The sequence below is a fragment of the Erinaceus europaeus genome, chromosome 13 (genome assembly GCF_950295315.1).
Source record: "Erinaceus europaeus chromosome 13, mEriEur2.1, whole genome shotgun sequence".
Lineage (NCBI taxonomy): Eukaryota > Metazoa > Chordata > Mammalia > Eulipotyphla > Erinaceidae > Erinaceus > Erinaceus europaeus.
The window spans coordinates 35,619,592-35,642,127 of record NC_080174.1 but is presented as its reverse complement, the minus strand read 5'-3'; the positions used below and the strand labels follow the sequence as shown (position 1 = coordinate 35,642,127).

Genomic DNA, 22,536 nt, shown 5'->3' with positions numbered 1-22,536 from the left:
AGAGTGGTGGGTCACTGCAGGTGAGGAGCAACAACACTATATGTACCCGTACGTCTGTGTGTCTCTATTTTTAATAAAGCTTTATTTTATTTTTTCTAGCTAGAATATCTGTTTCTTCTCCCATGTCAAGGTGAAGTTTACTTGTCTACTTCTCTTTTTTCCCCCCACAAGCTGTATTTATTTTTATGAGAAAGACTTGCAAGGAGAAAGTCAGAGAGAGAGAGAGAGAACATTTCACTACTCAACTGTGGCTTATGACAGACACTGCTGGGGATTGAACCTGTGACCTCTGGTACTTCAGATAAGCAATTCCTGTGCCCTTAACAGGTTGAGCCATCTTCTCAGCCTTTATCTCTGTTTTCTCTCTTTTATTCTTCCCTGTTTATGGAAATGGAGAGAAAAATGCCCTCTTCTCTTCCCCCTCTTGTCTGCTGTATGCGAGGGCGATCTGACTGAGACATCCGTCACCCCACTGCTCACCAGGGTTGACTTGGCTGATGTAGGCTGGTGTCCCCTTCCCCCTTCACCGCTCCATGTGTATCCCTCCTGAAGCGCTTGGTGGAAGAGGACGGCCTTGCCTGTCTTAGGTGTGTGTGTGTGGGGGGGTGTAGTAGCTGCACTCCCCTGCCAGAACCCCCAGACAAGCTCCCCTCTAGTCTGCTGTTGGGCTCTTCCTGATATGTTAGGGTTTCCTCTTTGGCCTTCAGCTTTAGTGGTGGGTGACTTTTACTCAAGTGTGTGCATGAAGGCCAGGCTGCTGTCACTGTGTGGTGACAACTTCAGGAGAGGTGTTAGTAAAAGGCTGAAGCAAGCTGAGACCTGAATTCATGTTCCTGCCCAGCAGGGCATGAGACCCCTGGGGCTGGCTCAGGACAGTCACATGAACATGGCCTTTTCTGGTCCAGCCCTTTCTCAGGAAGTCCACAGCAGTGCCAACACAGAGGACTGAGCTCTCAGAACACACTGTCATCAGAAGAGTGTCCAGAACTAGAGGCAGTCCACAGAGACAGGACTGACTGGGGATGCCTGGGTCAGAGGCAGGTCTTTCCTGGGTCACGTTTTCACAGCTGACAACATGAGTACCCCAAAGTGACACCGCTCTGTTTTGATCATCAAAAAGCAGAAACAAACAGGACCTCTAAAATTATGTGTAAAAGGGACTAGGTGGTGGCGCATCTGGTTAAGTGCACACATTACAGTGCACAAGGACCCAGGTTCAAGCCCCTGGCCCCCAACTCCAGGGGGAAGCTTCACAAGTGGTGAAGCTGCAGGTTTCTCTCGGTCTCTTTCCCGGCCTACCTCCTCCTCCCATCTCAAATTCTTTATGTCTCTATCCTATAATAAATAAATAAATGAAATTATGTGAAAAATACACTGGAATATGCATATGTACATATGTTTGATAAAGCATTCTTTTATTTGATATACATATTAACCAGAGCACTACTCAGCTCTGGCTTATGGTGGTGCAGGAGACTGAACCTGAGACTTTGGAGCTTCAGCAATGAGAGTTTCTTTGCAGAGCCATTGTGCTATCTATCCCCAAGGCATTATTTTACTTTACGGCCATTAGAATCAATCTCTGTTTCTTCTCCCATGTCAAGGTGAAGTTTACTTGTCTCTCCTTCCCCCCCTCCCCAAGCTGCGAAGAATATCAGTGCAGTGATAGCAACAACAAAGACTAAAGCATGGATGTGAGGGCGATCTGGCTGCGACATCTGTCACCCCATTGATCACCAGGGTTGATTCAGCTGATCTGACTGGCTAGGTGGGTGTCCCCTTCCTCCCTTACCACTCCATGTGCTTCCCTCCTGAAGCTGCACGCTCGGTCAAAGAGGACAGCCTTCCCCGAATAGAGACAGAACGGTCTTCAGTCGAGAGTATATGAGTAACTGTGCTCCCCTGCTAGAACCTCCAAACAAGCTCTCAAAGAATAAAGCATGGCTCGGAGGAAGAAAACTTCCAGGGTCTGTGCCTTTATTTATGTATTCATTTATTTGAGCTGATCATATTCAGGACTGACTATTTCTTGTAGAATGTTTTTGGAGCCCTTTTCAGCAGAAAGGGAAGAGTCCTTTTGCAGTGCCTTTTGGGACCTTGACAAGCTTGCTCTCAGGTATGTGGTCAAGTCTGAAGCAGGACTCCCACAGGCCAGTGGTCTCCTTTGCAATCTGACACCCTATGGCAGTCTATTTGGTCTTGTGCCTCCCTAGCCCTTCACTGGGACTTGAGGGTTAGTTGCCACCCCAGGGAGGCAGGGGGCCTGGAGGGGTTCCAGGTGTTTGCAGCCCAGGTCAGTAGCTTTGCCAGCTTTTGTGTCTGCACTGGAGGGTCCTGTCAGCAGGTGTGGGCTTCACCCCACACACATATTTGCAGAAACACCAGGAGCTTCCCCTGTGTGCTGGGTGAGTGAAGAAGACCCAGAGGCAGACTTTGCTGGCCAGAGGGTTCTGGAGACACAGGTGTTGGCAGCTGATGTGACTGCACAGGAGGTGCTGCCTGCGGCATTGTACCCTGGGGTCCTTGTCCGACTCAGGAGCCAAGAAAGACACTTTCCAGAGAGTCAGAGCTTGACTGGAAGGGAGATGTCTGCTAAAAAGAAGCCTTGGAGCAGCAGAGAAACAGGGTCCCTCTGTCTCCCTCTCTATCAAATAAATTAATAATACACATCTATCAAGCTTTGGTGCTGTGATCATTCACTCTGTCTCTTTCTCTCTGTCTCTATTAGATAGATGATAGAACCATCCATAGATAGGTAACAGATGGATGGATGGATGGATGGATGGATGGATGGATGGATGGAAGATAGATAGTACTGTACAGAGCTGATCAGGTTCGGGGGTGTTAGGATAGGGATGGAGCCACGGCCAGGCTGTGAGTTCCTGTTGGTCAGGCCTGGAAGAGACAGAGACCCCCACCCTTACCTCCTGGCCCTGCCCACCTCCCCCCCCCCCCGGGGAGGGGGAGGCGAGGCCCTCCTGGGTGCCTCCAGGCTTCCAAGACCCCGGGGGGCAGAACAGCTCAGACATCACAGAAACTAGGGAGGGGCAGGGTGGGAGTCCTTTGCCAGGGCTTCCTGGGACCCAGCTCCTGCCCTGGCCCCTGACCCACCCCCTTCTTGGCGTGCTGCTGGGGTGAGTCGGGTGTGAGCCTCTGGCACCCTGTGCAGTTGGAGGTGGAGGGTGCTGGCTGGGTCCAAGAGTGTGGGGAGAGGCAGGCACCCCAGCCCTGAGCCTGTGCCCCGCCCACACTGCCCTGTGCCCCACGGCCGGCAGAGGGCGCCCGTGAGCTGCTAGAAGGCTGGGCGGCGGTGAGAGGGGCTCAGTGCAGAGCTTGGCGGGCACGCGGTCCCGGGCTGACTAAGGGATGGACAAACCGATTCAAGGATCCACAGATAGCGGGGACCCGACTGTGACTCCTCCGCGTTCCAGATGTGCACTGGCTGCCCCCCCCCCCCCCGCACACCCCGGGGTGCCCATGGCGCAGCTCGCGGCGTCCCTGACCTGGAAGGCGCTGCTGCCAGCGGCCGAGCTCCCAGGTAGGCGTCCCAAGGCTGCTCCAGCCCTACGCACCCCAGGGAGCCCAGCACCCAGGGAAGTCATTCTCTGATGTCTTTCCCTCCCCTCCGCTGCGGCAAAGAACTTTCTTGAGCAGCAAACCGGAAGTTCCTCACTCCCGCACCGGAAGTGCCTGTCTCTACTGCCCCCCTGCTATGCAGTGTAGCTGACTGGAAAGTGGTGCTAAGGACTTGTCCGCTGACACATGTCGAGTGTGAGTGTCACTCTGAGTAGAAGAGCCCACAGGGTACACGACACATCAGTGAGGGGTAACATCTGTTAACCGCAGGGTGGCTCACGGGGTGGTTATCAGACTTCCAGGTGAACCCCAACTGCCAGCCTTCACGTTGGCAGCCCGGGAGGTGGCTCAGCTGGCAGAGTGCACGCTGTTCATGCAGGAGACCCCAGGCTCACACCCCCAGCACAGCATCTAGCAGCGATGCTTTGTCCACTTATAAAAAAAGAAATACTTTTTTTTTTGGAAAGATTCTCTTAAAGGATAAGAGCTCTATGGGACACATTGTGCCAAGGTTTTGTCCCTGGTACCATGATCAGACAGACGCCATTTGGGGCCAGAGACGTGAGCCAGTGGTTGCAGAGTGTGCACAGACTCTGGGTTTGGTCCCTAGTGTCACATGAAAACACTACGCACAACAGGGAGTCATGCACATCAGGAGATTTAGGGGGCTGTGGAGTCTGGGGCCCCCCACCCGGTGAGGTGAGTCAGTGAGAGATTTCCTCCTCAGCAGGATGGCAGTCATGGCTAGTGACCCAGCACTGGGCAAACGCCTGGGTCGTATTTGGAGTTTCCCGTGGTTTCCACCACACCACCTCAGGAGCTCCACTCTCACACCATGGTGGCACAGGCTTTCCAGCTACTTCCCTGCAAAGGGACCAAGCTGCAGGCTGCTGCTTAGAGGGAGACACCGGGGGTCAGGGAGGCATCTCAGAGGCAGATAATGGGTGACTGACCTCACAGCCCACAGAAGCCCTAATCACCAGCAGCCAGGTCTAATTGGCACCAAGTCACACGGGCAAAGCAGCCCTCTGAGCCCTGAGCTGTGTTTCCTTGTGCAGAGGACAGGTTTGCTGCTGGCATGACTGGGGAGGAGGCATGCACCAGCCTGGCCTCCAGTGCCCACCACCAGCCAGCACCAGAGTGACTGCTTTGCCCATCAGACCTGCTCCTGGAAACTAGGTGGTGCCTCTCGAATGCGATTTAGTGTTGAATACAATAAAACAACAAGGACAACAAAAGGAAGTAAATAAATATTTTAAAAATTTAAAAAGGAGTCAGCGGTAGTGTAGCTGGTTAAGCGCAGGTGACACAAAGCACAAGGACTGGTGTAAGGATCCAGGTTTAAGCCCCAGGCTCCCCACCTGCAGGGGGGTCACTTCACAAGTGGTGAAGCAGGTCTTCAGGTGTCTATCTCTCTCTCCCTCTCTGTCTTTCCCTCCTCTCTCCATTTCTCTCTGTCCCATCCAACAAAAACAACAATAAAACAACAAAGGCAAAAAAAGGGAATAAATTTAAAAGAACATTTAATTTTTTTTTAAAAACAGATTATTGGGGAAATGTTGTTTTCTAAGACTGTTTTCACAGGAATGCCTGTCACATCACCCCTAAATATGTGTGAGCTCACCTCACCTGGCATCCATGTGCTCTGTCTCTCCAGAGCAGATCTTGGGGTTCCCTGCCCCCTACACCTCCTCCCTCCTCCTGGTGACCCCAGATCTCCCATCTTGGGTTTGGACCCCTGTCACCTTGTCTGCCCCTTGGCTTCGCCTGACCTGCTTTGTCACCTCTGTTTCCACCAGATGACTTCTCAGGCCTGGAGACAGATATGGCCATCCCCACCGAGGACGACTATGTTGTATATGACGAAGGTACCAACTCTCACATGGAGGGGGGCAGTGTCACCCCTGTCATGGCCCCTCGAGGTTGTGACTATGTGGGGGGCTCAGCTGTGTTTTCCTTGAGACCTTGATACAAGTGAAGGGGAGAGAGAGAGGGATAGAGAAAGGAGAGAGAAAGATGGGAGAGAGAGATGGGAGAGATGCCACAGCATGGCTCCACTACTCATACATTCCCTCTTTCCCTGGTGCTCCCACGTAGTGGTTGGGGGACTCAAACCAGGGCCCTCACACATGGTGATGTGTGCTCTCTCCTAGGGCGTCCATCTCCTGGCCCCTATGTGAAGCAGTTTGGAAGAGTGCGAAATGTGCTGGCTGGCTTAGGGAGCTGCTGTGGGTAGGTGGTAGCTCCATTCAAGTTGAAGTGAAGAAGGTGAATTCATCACTTTTAGTAGCTGAGTAGTATTCCATTGTGTATCTAGACCACGGCTTGCTCAGCCACTCATCTGTTGTTGGACACCTGGGTTGCTTCCAGGTTTTAGCTATTACAAATAGTGCTACTATGAACATAGGTATATACAGATCTTATTGGATGGGTGTGTTGGGTTCCTTAGGATTTATCCCCAGGAGAGGAATTGCAGGATCACAGGGTAGGTCCACTTCTGGCCTTCTGAGAGTTCTCCAGACTGCTCTTCACAGAGGTTGGACCCATTGACATTCCCACCAGCAGTGCAGGAGGGTCCTTTGTCCCCACAGCCTCTCCAGCATTTACAGTTACTGTCCTGTCTTTATTATTTTTTTAATGGTAAACATTTTGTTCTCTTAGTAGAAATAATCCTAACCCACTCCAGGAAAAATTTTTAAGAAGCTTAATTTTCATATAAGCTCTGCTTCTTGTTTTTAAAGCTTTGCTTATTTTATTTATTTTAATAAGACAACAAAAAGAAAGAAATCAAAGCACTGCTCAGCTCTGGCCTGTGCTGACCTGAGGGTTGAACCTGGAGTCTAGAACTGGGGAGGATGGAACTGGAGACCTACTAAGTGCAAGTCCAGAGCACCACTGCTGAGTTCAAGTTTATTGTCTGATGTTGTTAGGACTGGAAGAAGGCTCCATATTAAGTAGAGAATGGCTTGGGGACAGTGGCAGGGGCTTGATAGACTGGAGCGATTCTGTTTCCTCTTCCACTTGGGTTCTGAATTCTCATTTGTCTTGGTCAGGTGCTTTCCCCTTTATTTATTTGCTTATTAATTATTTTCCAGAAGTTGCTTTCTAAAGGGCTCTGAGAAGGGGAGGGTTACATGCTGTTTTATTAGAAACTAATCATGTAAAAAAAAAAAACTAAGCATGTTGGGGGCCAAGTGGTGGTACACCTGGTTGAGTGCACACTTCACAGTGTGCAAGGATGCGGGTTCAAGCCTCCAGTCCCCAACTACAGGAGGGAAGCTTTGCAAGTGGTGAAGCAGGGCTAGGTGCCTGTCTGCTTCTCTCCCTATCTCCCCCATCCCTCTGAATTTCTGGCTGTCTCTATCCAATAAGTAAATAATCACTGGAGTTTCCCCTCTCAGTTTCTTTCTGTCCTATTAAATAAAAATAGACAGACAAGCATCTAATCTGATGTTATATTCCTTCTGTACAACTTGTCCTTATCATGCTTAGTATCACCAGGAGAGGAAACAGTGTAGGCTACTGGCCGCCACCCTGCTTAGCATGTGCTGAGACCAGGCGGTGAGGGCTTCTCTAGAGACAGGTCAACAGGAGACAGAGGCACAAAGTGCAGTGGAAAATGAAATGACCTGCGCCTTGATGTGGCCTATGAAGACAAAACTCAGCAGAACTTAGCACTGCAGGAACCAGGGCTCAGGGAGTTAGGGCTACTGGTTAAACTCCTAAAGGCCTGTCTGTGTTTTCAGGATACCTGCCCCCTGTCACAAGAGTGCCATTTTCCTCAGTGGTGCTCTTACTTCCCTCAGCTCCATTTCTTAATGTAGAAAAACAATATATATCCTATAACTTCTTTGTTACCATTGCCAATTAGTTTGTTACCATATTCAGTGACTGTATTAGCTTATTCAGCTAGTTGAGCTAAGACTTTAAAAAAAAAAACACCTTTAATACACTTCTTCACTTGTCAGATTCCTAACACAAAATCCATAACAGCTGACATTCCAGTAGACATTGCCCAATAGCTGCATAGTTTAGCAACCCTTCTCTTTCTTCCTTTTTCTGTTTCTTCCTTCTTTCCTTCCTTTCTTTTTTTTTAAATTTATTCCCTTTTGTTGCCCTTGGTGTTTTCTTGTTGTAGTCATTATTGGTGTCCTTGTTGTTGGATAGGACAGAGAAATGTAGAGAGGAGGGGAAGACAGAAAAGGGAGGAAGAGATAGACACCTGCAGACCTGCTTCACCTCTTGTGAAGCAACTCCCCTGCAGGTGGGGAGCCAGGGGCTTGAACCGGGATTCTTACGCCGGTCCTTGTGCTTTGTGCCACGTGCACTTAACCCACTGCACTACCACTCGACTCCCCTGGGCTAAGATCTTAACTCAGCTATTTCAGCTCAGCTATTTCAGCTCTTAGCTCTCTAATTACCTTGAGATAGTTCATTCTTTCAGAGTTTCACCTGTTGTTTCCTCTTGTGTGATAATCTTTCCCTCAAAAGTTTTCCTCACTCCTGTGGTTATTGTATCAATTAGTGTTTGGATGTTTTCTTTATTTGCTTCTGGGTTGTTAGTTTGTTTTATTTTTCTTCCATCTGGGGTCTAGTCCTTGTTTATTGCTGCAGCTTTTCTTTTTGGCTTGACCATTCCATTTGGTGTCTTTTGAAGTTTCTGTCCTGGGAGTTTCCCTGTGTAGATCTGCACAGATATTCTCTTCAGTGTGTCTGTCTCTCTGCAGGATGGATGGAGCCTGTTTCCTCCACAGAAATGACTGAGTTTCCAGGAAAGAGTGCTAGAGGAACCCCACAGAAGCAGGGCTTTGCTACACTTGAGATGGAGGTGGGGTTCACTTGGTTCCCTCTGCAGGGCTAGGTCTATCTGAACAAGCAGGTCCCATGTAACAGAACAATATACTCCAGGCCATGCAGGTGAGGCATGGCCCTGAAACCTGGGTCAGGTTTAGATTCTGTGTGTAGGAGCAATAGTTGTGTCCTAGCTTCAGTAGTTGATGTGGTTCCACACTAACTGATTACCTTAGGGTATAGATACAAGTTGTGGCTGAAGCCTCTGGTAACCTGCCCTAGTAGACTTGGGGGTGGCTGTTTGAAACCCCGGAAGATTCTGGAAAGGTCTACTGTGGTTACCTGTAGGGGCAGTGGGCTTTTGAGACTGATGTTATTCAGGTCTGGGCAAGGCAGCCTCTAGTTTGTTGGTTTTAGTATCTGTGAAGCCAATTACCTTGTGATGATGAGTGATTCTTTGTTCTGGAGGGTAGCACCCCTCTCTGGTAGCAGAAAGGTGGGGTGTAGGAAGCTGCTACAAAGACCAGTGAAACTCCCTGTGTTCAAATAGTAGAGACATGGGCAAACGGCACAAGAGTAATAAACTTTACATACACACACACACACACACACACACACACACACACACACACACACACACCTAAAAGAAGAAAAGACGAACAACAACAACAAAAAGCTATTGTGTGTGGTGTACACACTTGCTCTCACTCAGTGGTGAAGAGGCAAGCAGAAGCCTAGCTTTCTTATCCCTGATTAGCAGCACAGTTGTCTAGATGAGGCTTCTCCAGTTTTCCAGAGAACCTTTCTCTGCAAGTCCCACCTTCAGTGGTGAGTTTCAGGCCTATGAAACTGGGTTCGGGGTGTGGCAACTTAGATCTTCAAGGAGGCAGGTCAATCGCCTGTCTAGTTGCCTCAGACCTATCTACAGTTTATGGTCAGTCACTAGGAGGATGTCTACACTTGTCCTGTTTTCCAACTCATTGTGACCAGGCTGAAGACAGGCTAACCCTTTGGGAAGTTCCTGTTCCAGTTTGTAGCCCACTACTACTGAGGCTCTTCTGGGTTATTGATAGTTCTGGGTGGCCTTGTTTTCTCTCAAGATTCAGTCAAGACACAACACGGACTAGAGGCAGGTAGTTTGGGCAGGAGGTTGCATTATATGGGAGGCTTAATCTCCTGGTTTCCAGAAGCCACAAGCAGTTCACTGGAATTCACTCCTCGGCAGTGCCCACAATTTGCTCCCGCAGATAGGTGCTAGGGACCAAAAGCTGCTGGATAGTCAGTCCTCACTCTAGTCCACCAGCTTGAACACACTCATATGAGGGGTGTCAGTGCCCTTATGTATGTGTGTTGGTGCATTGCTGAGTCTGATACACCTGTGACTCTCTTTCTAGTTCTGAGAGTCTAAGCAAGCCTGTGTCATGCTGGAATCTGGCCACTGGCATGTGGTTTACAAGTTCTTTCAGAAAGGGGTGGCTTACCTCAGTAATGAAAACCTCAGCAGACTGAGTCCCTGTCTCAAAGGCTTGGGGTTGGAGTAGAGAAGAAGGGAGAAGGGGCCCGGGCAGCCATGCACCCAGTTAAGTGCACATAGGTTAAATGCATATAGTATGAAGTGTATATCTGCAGAAGGATCTAGGTTTGAACTTCTACTCCCTACCTGCAGGGGAGATGCTTCATGAGTGGTGAAGCAGGTCTGTGTGTGTCTCTCTATCTCTCTTTTTAAGTTAAAAGTTTGTTTTTAATTATTATCTTTATTTATTGGATACAGACAGCCAAAAATCGAGAGGGGGAAGGGGTGATAGAGAGCGAGAGAGAGCAAGTGAGGGGAAGACATGCAGCTTTGCTCGCAAAGCTTTCTTCTGCAGGTGAGGGCTGGGGACTTGAACCCAGGCCCTAGCTCATTGTAATATGTGTGCTCAACCAGGTGAGCCACCACCGGGGCCCAGTGTCTACCCTTCTTTCTCCCTATCTCCCCCTCCTCTTTCAACTTCTCTCTGTTCTATCCAATACAATGGAAGAAATGGCCAGGAGTGGTGGATTCATAGAGCTGGCACCAAGCCCCAGTGGTAACCCTGGAGGCAAACAAACAAATAACACCCCTCATAGATACCCCGTGTTTTCCTTCAGTTGCTTTAGTCCTGCTGAACACAAATGCTACAAGTTTCTTCTGTGGCTTTTTGCACCCCAATTTCTACAGCTTCTCACATTCTCTTTGAACTTCTGGGCCAGTAGACCAGGGTCAGAGAGATTTTCCGAGAAAGCCCTTACACTTGGTTTCTGGCTGCCATCTTGCCTCAGCCCCCACAGCTGTTCTGATGGTGACACCACTGCCTTTGAATGATGAGGGGAGGGTCTCTTGTGTTCAGACTGGAGAGAGAGATATCATTTCTTGTTATTCTGAGATCTTTTGAAATCAGATTTTTGATGTCTGCAGAGGGGGCTGGGCTGTGAACAGTCTGAGGAGACCGACTACTATAGGTCTCGTGACTCTGGTTCTGTGTAGCTGTGAAGACAGGGTGTCAGAATCCCCAGGGACCCCTCTACAGACTCCTGCTCCCTTCACTCACTTTGTATTTATTGGGGGAGCATGGCCTAGTTCATTCCCTACATGGTAAAAGACCTGTCACACATAAACTTGACAATTGAGGAGAAAGCATGCTCTTTGGGAATTTTAAGCTGAGAAGACCCCCATGTACATATGGGTAGAGAGTAAACATGAAATCCATTTGCACACATGTTGAAGGATCCAGGGTTGTGGGTGAGGTTGGAGGAGGGAGAGGGAGAGGAAGGGCTAAGTGGGGAGGGGGAGGGCAGGGGGGGAGATGGAGAGCTTTTATAACCTCCCAAGCCCCATCCCCACCACTTTCTAAGCCACACCCACACCTGTCAACACTCCAACTTCCTTCCCCATGCAACATTTTCCTTCCCCCAGAGCTTGGGAAACCTGTGTCTGGGGAACTATGCTGGCTTGGTGCAGCAGTATCTGTGTCCTGGGTTCTTCCTGTTCATTCCCTGACCTGAATCACAGGGTCAGTAGTCCACACTGTCTCCTTCTCTGCTTGCTCTGACCCAGTCATACAGGAGCCAATCTCTGCATGTCCTCCTCAACACCTGTCGCTGTCTGTCTGTCACACAGAGCCCTTTGTGGGTTCCATCTGATGGACTCTGTGGGCTTATGGAGCTGAAAGTCTTTCAGGGGCTGACTGAGCACTGTCTACTATTGGGAAAGTTTCTGCTGGAATCCGAGGGCAATGATAAATTGAGTTCTGCCATTATATTACTCGCTATGAGACTATCCTGAATGGTTTGGATACCTGTCCTATTATGAACCCAACAGGAGTTTGGGACAGTTAGCATGCGAATGATGTAGCCTGAGGCGGAGCACACTGGCAAGGGGACATGTAGGTAGTGCTGACTTGCAGCAGCTGCTGTCTTAATGGGATCACCTTCAACATGGCATCTCCATTTGCTGTGGCTCCGGACTGATCCTGGTCTTTTCATGTGGTGATCTTGGCTGACTTAGTTTAGGGCTTTGGATTTCACCCATTTCCTAGCTAGACTCCTACCCTTACATCCACAATGATGTTCCTGAAGAAACCTCTTGTTTGACCTTAAATGGAGCCGCTTATTTTGCAGCACCTCGACCTTTGCCTTGACCTCTGCATCACCCTAATAGAGCCTTGTATTGTTGAAACCTGTCCCCAGTGCCCCGCCCACAGTGGATCCTTTATGGGCTGCAGCCAGAATCCAAGGGGAATGATTACACTGAGCCATGCCGTTATATTACTCACTGTGAGACTGTCCTATATGGCTGGACACCTGTCCCTCACCAGATATATACTTTGAGACAGCTTGCCCCAATCTGTAGATGGTCTGCACTTTCTCTACTGTTATTGTTTTTTGTTTTTTTTAACCAGAGTCCAACTTAGCTCTGAATATTGGTAGTTCAGGGAACTGAATTCAATCTTCTTGCATACAAGTCCTATTTATAACTGCTGTGCTGTGCTTTCTTCCTGGGAGGGAGGGAGAGAGAGAAAGAATACAATTGACTGTGTTCTCACTTTCCACTCACAGCAACACTGGTGAAAACTTGGGTATGAAGGGAGGTACCTTAGACTAAGAGTAAATCACCAGCCAAGGAACCCAAAGCCAGGAGCACAGGTGAAAAGCCGCCAGCTCGCTAATATCACAGGTGTCTAAGTTTCACTGCAGGAAAAGGGGGGTGGGGGGGTTCCAAGTCTGTACAGAAGAACGATGAGAGGCAAGATCATTTTTTCCTTCAAAATATTTTTGAGAAAATATTAATACATCTGGGAGAGTTAAAATAGTCTAGGCTACACAGCAAATGTCTGTCTTTCAAGAAAAGTGTGGTGCTACATTTTGCTTTTACAGCAGTCATCCATGCATTTTTTTATGGCTACAAATCTTGCTTTTACACAAGTAATCTTCCTCCTGAAACATTTTCATCTTAAAACTATAATCCCAAAAGCTTTGAACTGGATCATTTGGCCCTTTCTCTTCTTCCTCTTCGCCCTTTCTCTTCTTCCTCTTTTATTTTTTTTGGTTGGGTAGGTGGGTTGTTTTATCTTCTTATCAATTCCCTATTTTTACTGTGTAGACAAGGCTACTGCAAAGACAGCCAATGAACCTAATACCTCAAAAAAAAAAAACCTCCTGTAAGAAATGTGGAAAACATGAGTCCCACTGTGTGGCCCAGTTTATTATACTGGCAAAACTCCCCGATGTCCAAGAAAAACAGAGATTGAGTCTAGGGACTACAGTGGGCAAACAAAGCCCCTCTATGCTTATCAAAATCTTTGTGGTCTCCTGGAAATTGGGCTTCATTTGCCTGCCGTTAGCCCTTCTGCTTGCTGTGATATCTCTGCTTTCCCTGGACAAAATGGGAAGGTTCGACCTTCTCATAAGACTCATGCTTTCCACATCCCTTACAGGAAGTTTTTCAGGTTTTAGATTCATTGACCATCTTTGCAGGAGACTTGTCTACACTATGAAAATAGGAAACTGCGTAGCTGCACAAGGAAACCCCACACTCTGATCTCTGCACCAAGCAGGTTCCTTTGAGACTGGTTGAAAATTCAGCTTGGGGAACCCACGTTCCCTGAGCCTCTTTCTCCATCAGCACCTAACCAGAAAGGGTCCTGCCTCTTTTAAGATACCTCTTTGGGCAGCAAAGATGAAACCAAATTTTGCCGTAAGGTGTGGGAGATGAATCTGGATCAACTTCTCTTGGTGGCTGACCTCTGGTCGAATTTGGGCCACCAGGAAGATAGGTCTTAAGTGTCAAATAGCCTAGAAACTGCAATGTGCAAATTGGCAACTACAGGAAATTTTGGTTTGTTCAAAGTAACCAGCAATGTAGGTGCCTAAAAAAGAATACCCTCCCCAGACTATTTTAAAACATTAAACTTGATTTTCACTAGAATGCTGTGAAATAACTAACCCCCCCCAAAAAAAAAAAAAAACTGAGACCTAGACTTTATTGCTATGTGGAAATATATATAGGAAGCCATGCTGTGGCTTATCTTCTGGACAAGAACACCCAGTTGGCATCTCCTCACAAAAAGCATCCTCGTGAGGCCACCTCAGCTCTGCCTCTGTTGCCAGCACCAAATCTGCCTCATTGGAACCTTTCAGTCTGCGAGAAAGGGGAATTCTCCACATTGGAGTTACTGGAGGCAGTAACTCCAATCAGTCTCTGGATGCTCAGGCTCTACACCCCTGGCCACGCTTCTGGGTGGTCAGCTGCTTCCTTTCTTTGATTTGCTCTTATTAGACTCGAGGTCAGAGAAAGATTTTCTGTTTGGACTGTCTTTTTCCTTGCCAGTCTTTTGAGAATCATGAAATGCTCCACTCAGGTCTGGACAGCCTAGTTTTTCTTGTGGTCACTAAGTTCTGTAAGCCTCTGTGAGTGCTTTGCAGTGCAGGCCCCCTCCACCTTCCCACTCACTCACTATAGGCTGGCCGGCCCAGGAACTTTGCCAGCAGGGATTCTTCAGGCTCAGCCTCTTCAACTTTTTGCCTCTTTCCAACCTGCTTCTTAACCATTTTTGGCAATGCAGTTTCACCAGAGCCCATTTATAGTTGAAGACTTGAAGGCTGTTATTCACCACCTCCCAGCTGCTGTGTCCCAGGTCTGTGATGTCTCTGGCCCTCGAGCCTCTGGCTCCAGCCATATCCGTGGCCGAGGGACAAATCTATAAACTTTAAAAATGTAATTCAGTGCATCCTAGGAAATACCTAAGGAAAAATTAATTGAAAACATTGGAGGTTTTCCTTGTGTGGTTTTCCTGTAGATACTTTTGGGTAATAACCCTCCTTAGAGGCAACACTATATGTGGCCCAGGAATTAACGGGTGGCCAGGTGGAGGGACGGAGATTCCTGGTCCTTTGCTGGTTTTGGGGGAAAAATTGAAGCTTGTTCTTCACTGTTGGGACTCAGGCAGTGGAAACAACTACCAGGAAGGAAAAAAGAACATGGGTCATTTTCTGCAGAATGGTGACAGCAGAGAGATTCAATACTCTGCAGTATGTAATTTTTGTTCCTAAGGTCACTGTCTAGGACTTTTCCTGGATCTTGCCACCTGCGGGGAGTACCTTCTGCCATTTCTAGGAGTTTCTGCATTGCTCCAACACTTTCCCCACACTGTCATATTTCTACATATTAAAGGGGACTCTGTCCTCAGGGAAGGCAAGTTGAATAGGGAGCACTTTGACAATTACAGAAGCCAGAACTCCCACCTTCTGCACCCCCAAAAGAATTTTGGCCCATATTCCCAGAGGGTAAGTGATAGGGGAAGTAGGCTAGAGGGCTCTTTACCCCCAGTCCACCAAAACCCAAAACATTTGTCACCAGGAATCTTGTCACTGAAAGGGAGGAGAATCTGGAAAACACCAGAAGAGAAAAAAAAAAATAGGAAAGATACCTGGAAGTTGTAACAGGTGTAGTGGTGACAGAAAGAACAAGAAGGCAAGAACATTAAAAAAAATGGAAAGAAAAAATATAGATGAAATTAGACATTGAAATAGAGAGACAGTTATAGAATCAGTAGGTATCTGTGACCTTGGGAGAACCACTGTAGTTTCCAGTGGAGGGAATGGGGACACCGAACTCTGGTGGTGGGAATGGTGTGGAATTATACCTCTGTTATCTTATAATTTTATTAATCAATATTAAAAATAAAGTTTAGGAACAGTTAGTAGTCAGCAATAAAGGCCATGCTATATATAAATGAAATAATGATCCTTTCAACATAGAGCAATGCTGCTGACAGACAACACAAGTCCCTAATACACTGATGGATAAAGACTTTAAGAAAATAAAGAAGAGAACGGGCTAGGAGGTGGCACATCTGGTTAAGCACATACCTTACAGTGTGCAAAGACCCAGATTCAAACCCCTGGTTCCCACCTGCAGGAGGCTGGGAAGCTATAGTCTCTCTCTCTTTCTCTCCGTCTCTGCCAGGAATGGTGGAAAATCCTGCATATATGGGTTCCTGGTTCCACAAGAGAATCCATATCAGTTATCATATTGTGGCAGGTGCTCTGAAGACAGAGAGATTCTGTTAAAGAAGGGGATAGATGGAATTTTTTTTCTCACTGTTATTTGGGATTCAGACCTTGACCTTGACTATTATTATTTTTTATTTTCAGATTGAATGAAACAGAGACAGACAGAGACATAGACAGAGGAAAATACACAAAGGCAATGAGGTTTCCTCCGTACCTAGACCTGTGTCATGCACGTGGAAAAATGAATACATTCCCAGGTAAACTACCTTGCCACCCAAGGAGTGCTTTTTTTTTTTTTTTACTTGCTAATATCATCTATCTATCTATCTATCTATCTATCTATCTATCTATCTATCTATCTATCTATCTGTCATGTGTAGACATAAATATAAAGAGAGAAAGACAGAGCATACATAGTTCATTCTACAGAGTGTGTAATGGAACCCAGAACCTCAGGCCAGCAAGTCCTCTCGCTGCCCACTGAGCCACTTCCCCACACTGGACATGGCCTCTCTTTATGGGGGATGCAGCTCGACCAGCAGGCAGAGAACCAAAGCCTCAGAGAATTGAGGGTGTGAGCCACAGCCATTTCTGGGAAGCCAAGGCTGGTCAAAGGGAAATGTAGGACAGAAGGCCGCTAGAGACTATTGCTTCAGAAGTCAGGGCTCAAGAAGGAGAGTGAGGGGAGTTGGGCAGTAGCACAATGGGTTAAGCACACATGGTGTGAAGCAAAAGGACTCAGTAAGGATCCCAGTTTGAGCCCCTGGCTCCCCACTTGCAGGGGAGCCGCTTCACAAGCAGTGAAGTAGGTCTGCAGGTGTCTGCCTTTCTCTCCCCCTCTCTGTCTTCCCTTCCTCTCTCAATTTCTCTCTGTTTTATCTAACAACGGCAACATTAATAACAACAATAATAACTACAACAATAAAAAAAAGCAAGAAGGGTGACAAGAGAGAAAATAAATAAATATGCAAAAAAAAACCTTTAAAAAAAAAGAGGGAAACCTTTAAAAAAAAAGAGGAGAGGAGAAGCAGAGAAGGCTGAGGAGCCAGAGGCCTCCCTAGGGTTGTGTGAGCTCCAAACACAGCTCTCCACCCCCTTCCCTGGCCCCCAGGGGTCACGATGTTAAAGAGCAATTCCTGATCATTGCACATGCAGAAGAGAAACCTTGAGTACACGAAGTATAGCAATGAAATGAAATAGCTCTGTCTAATGTGAATTATGATTGGAAGAAAACTTCATCCAGTTGCCTGTTAGTCCCTTTCATCAGCAGGTACTAAAACTCTTGTTTCAATATAGTGTGAGACTGAAATCACAACAAAATCACAACTCAAAAACAGCTTTCATCTAAGTTCACAGACATTATCATGTGAGAACCATTTTTTAAATTATTTTTTAAAATTAATTTTTAATATTTATTTTCCCTTTTTTTTATTTTGCCTTTTATTTATTTTTATTTATTTATTTTTTATTTATTATTTATTATTTATTATTTATTTATTATTTATTTTTATTTATTTTGCCTTTGTTTTATTGTCGTAGTTATTATTGTTGTTGTTATTGATGTCATCATTGTTGGATAGGACAGAGAAATGGAGAGAGGAGGGGAAGACAGAGAGGGAGAGAGAGATAGACACCTGCAGACCTGCTTCACCGCCTGTGAAGTGACTCTCCTGCAGGCAGGGAGCCAGGGGCTGGAACTGGGATCCTTATGCTGGTCCTGGCACTTGGTGCCACATGTTCTTAACCTGCTATTCCACAGCCCAACCCCCCATAGTCGCTTTATCATCACATCTGAAATGTACTGTGTGGTATAGTGCTGGTGTCTGTGGAATATAAGAAATCCAGGAAAAAAATCGCTAAGAATGGTAACCCTCTGATTTTCAACTAAGCCACTGACTGGAGAAGACTCCTGGGGGTGGTCACCCCAGAGTAAGTGGCAGTGCCTCTATGTGGCCCTTCACAGGAAGAACTAAACACAGGCCTTGCTAAGGAGCACAGGGGCCTGATGCGCTTCCCTTGTTTCCTTTACTGCGAGATTCTGCTGCTACAACAGAACGGAGGAGGACTGCCAAAAAGAATAAAGATGAATCGCTGCTGGTCTTAGAGGCTGTGTTACAATTCAGGTGTGGAAAGGATGGTCTTGGCTTTCTAGTTTGCTCTCTCTTTAAATGACTGGCTGCCAGCCTAGTGGGGGAACCCACTGAAGCCAGTGTGTCCAGGGGCATTGTCACAGAGGAAGGAAGAGTCAAATGATGTATTTTTAAAAGACAATTATTAGTGATTTAATAATAATTAACAAGATCGTAAGATAACTGGGGTATAATTCCACACAGTTCCCACCAACAGAGTTCTGTGTTCCATCCCCTCCATTGGAAACTTCCCTATTCTTTATGTGGGAGTATGGACCCAAATTCTTTATGGGATGCAGAAGGTGGAAGTTCTGGCTTCTGTAATTTCTTCTCCAATGGACATAGGTGTTGGCAGGTGGGTCCACACCCCCAGCCTGTCTCTATCTTTCCCTAGTGGGGCAGGGCTCTGGGGAGGGGAGGTTCCAGGACACATGGGTGAGGTCGTCTGTCCAGGGAGACTAGGATGGAATCGTAGTAGCGTCTGCAACTTGGTTGCTGAAAGGCAGTACGAGCTAGAGCAGGACAAAATGTTTAATAAACAGGAACCCAAAGGTAGGAATAGAGCAGGTGAAATTAGGCTTCTTCATGTGGGAAGAAGCTAGGAAGTCTATTTTAGGTATTTTTAATGTCTGTTCTGTACCCAGAGATGTCTTCCTGTCTTAGATCAGAGTGTAGGCTGGCAGTCTGCAGGCAGGCTTTTGTGGTGGGACGGCAGAGACTTCTGTTGCTCTGACACATGTGCTCCTCTCCTCAGAAGCCCTGCTCCACATGGTCAGGTCAGAGCAGAGCACAGAGGAGCAAAGTCTCCTAGAGCAGATAGAAAGGACTTCAGGCACCAGAGAGCACAGAGCTCTGCTCTGGTTTTGTCCCAGGGTGGAGTGGGACAGAGTGATTATTTCATCCAGATCCAGAGGAAGGAGAGGAAGCAGCTCAGCAGGGAGGACACAAGGGCATCAGGGAGGCCTGAAGAGACTGGGGTAAAAAATTCTTTTTTTTTTTTTCCTCCAGGGTTATTGCTTGTATCGGTGCCTGCACCATAAATCCACTGCTCCTGGAGGCCATTTTATCCTCCCTTTTTGTTGCCCTTGTTGTTGTAGCCTCGTTGTGGTCATTATTATTACCATTATTAATGTTGTTCGTTGTTGGACAGGACAGAGAGAAATGGAGAGAGGAGGGGAAGACAGAGAGGGGGAGAGAAAGATAGACACCTGCAGACCTGCTTCACCGCCCATGAAGCGACTCCCCTGCAGGTGGGGAGCTGGGGGCTCAAACCGGGATCCTTACGCTGGTCCTTGCACTTTGCGCCGCGTGCGCTTAACCCACTGCACCACCATCCGACCCCCAGGTGTAAAATATTCTTAAGAGCTTCACATGTTGAGGTATTCAGCCAGCTCCTCCCCTAAGGGAAAGAATGTGTCTCCAGGCTGTGATCTGCTTGTGCAGGTGGTTATGAAGCACCTGTTATCATCTGGATCCTTCCTTCCTGTTTTAGTTTCTGATCCCTGATCCCTCTCACATTCTAGTCCCTGGAAATTAAACCAAGAGGAGGATTTCACTGCTCTTGGCTTCACTGGAGACTGAGTTCCATCCATCGGGTGTTTTGCATCAGAACAGAGAAGGGCCAGGCCTGGCTTCCCACTCACTAGGGGCTCTGTGTCTATCTGGCTGGGCTGTGCTTGCTGCAGGATGGGGCCCCTGCTGTTTGCCAGGAGTGAAGGGCTGGTGTCCAGGGAGGAGTCTCTCTCCTGCATTGCAGCTGTTGCGTGGTGAAGACAACTATGGGATTTTACATTTAATTTTTTTTTCTTTTATCTGCAGATGTCCTTGTATGGAGTAATGCAAGGTTATTTCACTGGGCCTGGTCAATTGGCCTCAATTCTTATGCCCATAACCTTTCCAAGAGCGGGCTTCATGGGGCAGTTATTGCCCTGGAAGACACTTTCAACCACCAGAGTCTCACCAGTATATTAAAAATCCCTCAGTGGGACGAAAACAATGCTAAGGTAATTAAACATGGAAGCACTGACCTTTCACAATGTCGTCACTTTCTTGTGACCTTTTTTTCTAGTTCTAATCGGTCAAAGCCGACCATATCCAGACATAATATTCCATATTTGAAACTCTTCCTGTTGACTAAAAACACAGTTAAAAATCAACTACTCTTTTTTTAATGTTATATTGTGTTTACTAGTGAATTTCTGAATAGTCAGATGGCAGAGTCTAGTCCCACATCACATCGCCCACCACCATGGCTTTTTGTCCTCACCCTCCCACCTCCCAGAGAGAACCACCAGAGTTCTCACAAAGTCTTAAAATCACTTGGTTCACTTCTGCCCACCCACCCCCGGCCGCGTCAGTTTCTGTGTGTCAGATCTCTGGATTCCACATATGAGTGAAACCACCCTGCAGTTATTTCACTAGGCATCGTCACCTCTAATTCCATCCATTTTGTCCCAAAGGATGCAGTATTATCCAATGACACTTTTGTAAGCTGGGCAACAATCCTAAAAATCTCTAGGTGGTCAGTGTCTATTTGCACAGATGTACCTATGGAAATTATTGGTCATCTTGAGATGAATTTGGAGGAAATCTTCCGTTAAATGTCTGGTCATCCTTGCGTCCACCAGCCTGTCTGTGAAATATCTTTTGTACTGTGGGAGTCCCAGGCTGGGGAGCCACTTTGCACACAGCCATTCTTGGGAGATATCCCCAGGTGTGAAGACCTAGTGAGAATCATCAAGTCTGATCAGTTCAGGGAAAAAAAAAAACTCCTTGTCTAGGTCACAAGAACATTTTCAATCCCCATTAGACTCGACTTTCTCCAAGGCTTAACCCACGACAGCACTGTCCTCTCTCTTGCGAAGCTACTATGATCTCCCACACGCTACCTTTTAAACATCTCAACTATCTGTTTAAAAAACTTTATTTTAGGAGCCAGGTGGTGGTGCACCTGGGTAAGTGCACACACTACAGGGCTCAGGGGCCCAGGTTCAAGGCTCAGCTCCCCACTTGCAGAGGAAGAGCTTCACAAGTGGTGAAGCAAGGCTGTGGGTGTCTCTCTGCCTCTCTACCTCTCTATCTCCCCCACTCCTCTCAATTTCTCTTTGTTTCTATACAATAATAAATAAATAAAATTTAAAAATCTTTATTTATTTGCTAGAACAGAGAGAAATTAAGAGGGAGGGAAGATAGGAAGAGAGACAGACAGAGAGACACCTGCATCCCTGCTTCAGCACTAAAGGAGCTTTCCCCTTGCAGGTGGGGACCGGCACTTGAACCCGGCTCCTTGCACACAACCAGACTGGGGGCTTGAACCTGGGTCCTTGTGAATGATTTTACATGCATTTAACCAGGTGTGCAACCACCCTGCCCTCAATATTTTTTTCCATTTTTTTCTTTCAATTTTTATTTGACAGGACAGAGAGAAATTGAGAAGGGGGAGGGAGATAGAGAGGGAGACAGAAAGATGCCTGCAGCACTGCTTCACCACTTGTGAAGTGTCCCCCCTGCAGGCAGGTAGGGACCAGGGGCTTGAACCTGGGTTCTTGTGCACTGGTAATATGTGCACTTGACTGGGTGTGCCCACCAGACCCTCCTCAATAATTTTATCACAAACCGAGTTAGGGCCTGTAGTATGGCATGGCGTTTTCTCTCTCTCTCTCTCTCTCTCTCTCTCTCTCTCTCTCTCTCTCTCTGTCTCCATATCTCCCCACACTCTCTGGATAAAGAAATGAAAAGGTGACCCAGGAGATCACTTGAAAAGCCAAGTTCACTTCCTGGCAGTGAACACTAAGTCATGATTAGAAACAGTGAAGAGAGGAGCTGGGCAGTGGAACACTCAGAAAAGTGTGCATATCACCACTCATGAGGACCTGGGTTCAAGCCCCTGGTCTCCACCTGCAGGGGAGGGGCAGCATGAGCAGTGGAGCAGGGCTGCAGGTGTCTGTCTCTCCCTCTCTCTCCCTACCTAGTTCTCTGTCTCTGTCAGAAAAAAATGGCTGACAGGAAGAGTGGATGGTAGTATAGAGATAGGGACCTGGTAACAACCCGGACGGCAAAATAAATAATGGCAAGTCATGTTAGAGGATTGCCACAGTGACGGGCATATGAGGAGATGTCTAGGGGAATAGCGTTGGGAAGCAGCACACAGATTCTTCAAAGACCTGCTGCCTCTGTTCCTTAAACCTGAGGCTGAGGTACTGCTCCACACCATGCTGAAAAGTCTCTGGATGGATGTGTTTGTCATTACCACGGTGTCACCTCTCTTCGTCAACTTTTCAGATAGAATGAGAGAGACGGACCGGGCAGTGGCGCACCTGGTTGAGTGTACATGTTACAGTGCATAAGGACCCAGGTTAGAGCCCCCAGTCCCCACCTGCAGGGGGAAAGCTTCAAGAGAGGAGAATCAGGGCTGCAGGTGTGTCTCTCTGTCTCTCTCCCTCTCTATCACTCCCTTCCCTCTAAAATTTCTAACTGCCTCTGTTAATTAAATAAATAAAGATAATGA

General features: G+C 47.3%; 1 long non-coding RNA gene across 1 annotated transcript; it reads left to right on the top strand.

Moving 5' to 3' along the window:
* The first annotated feature begins 3,124 nt into the window (after positions 1-3,124).
* LOC132542499 (uncharacterized) lies at positions 3,125-20,065 on the top strand. Its single transcript, XR_009553509.1, has 3 exons — positions 3,125-3,538; positions 16,042-16,157; positions 19,848-20,065. It is a non-coding gene; the product is annotated as an uncharacterized LOC132542499 (long non-coding RNA).
* Positions 20,066-22,536: the final 2,471 nt, after the last annotated feature.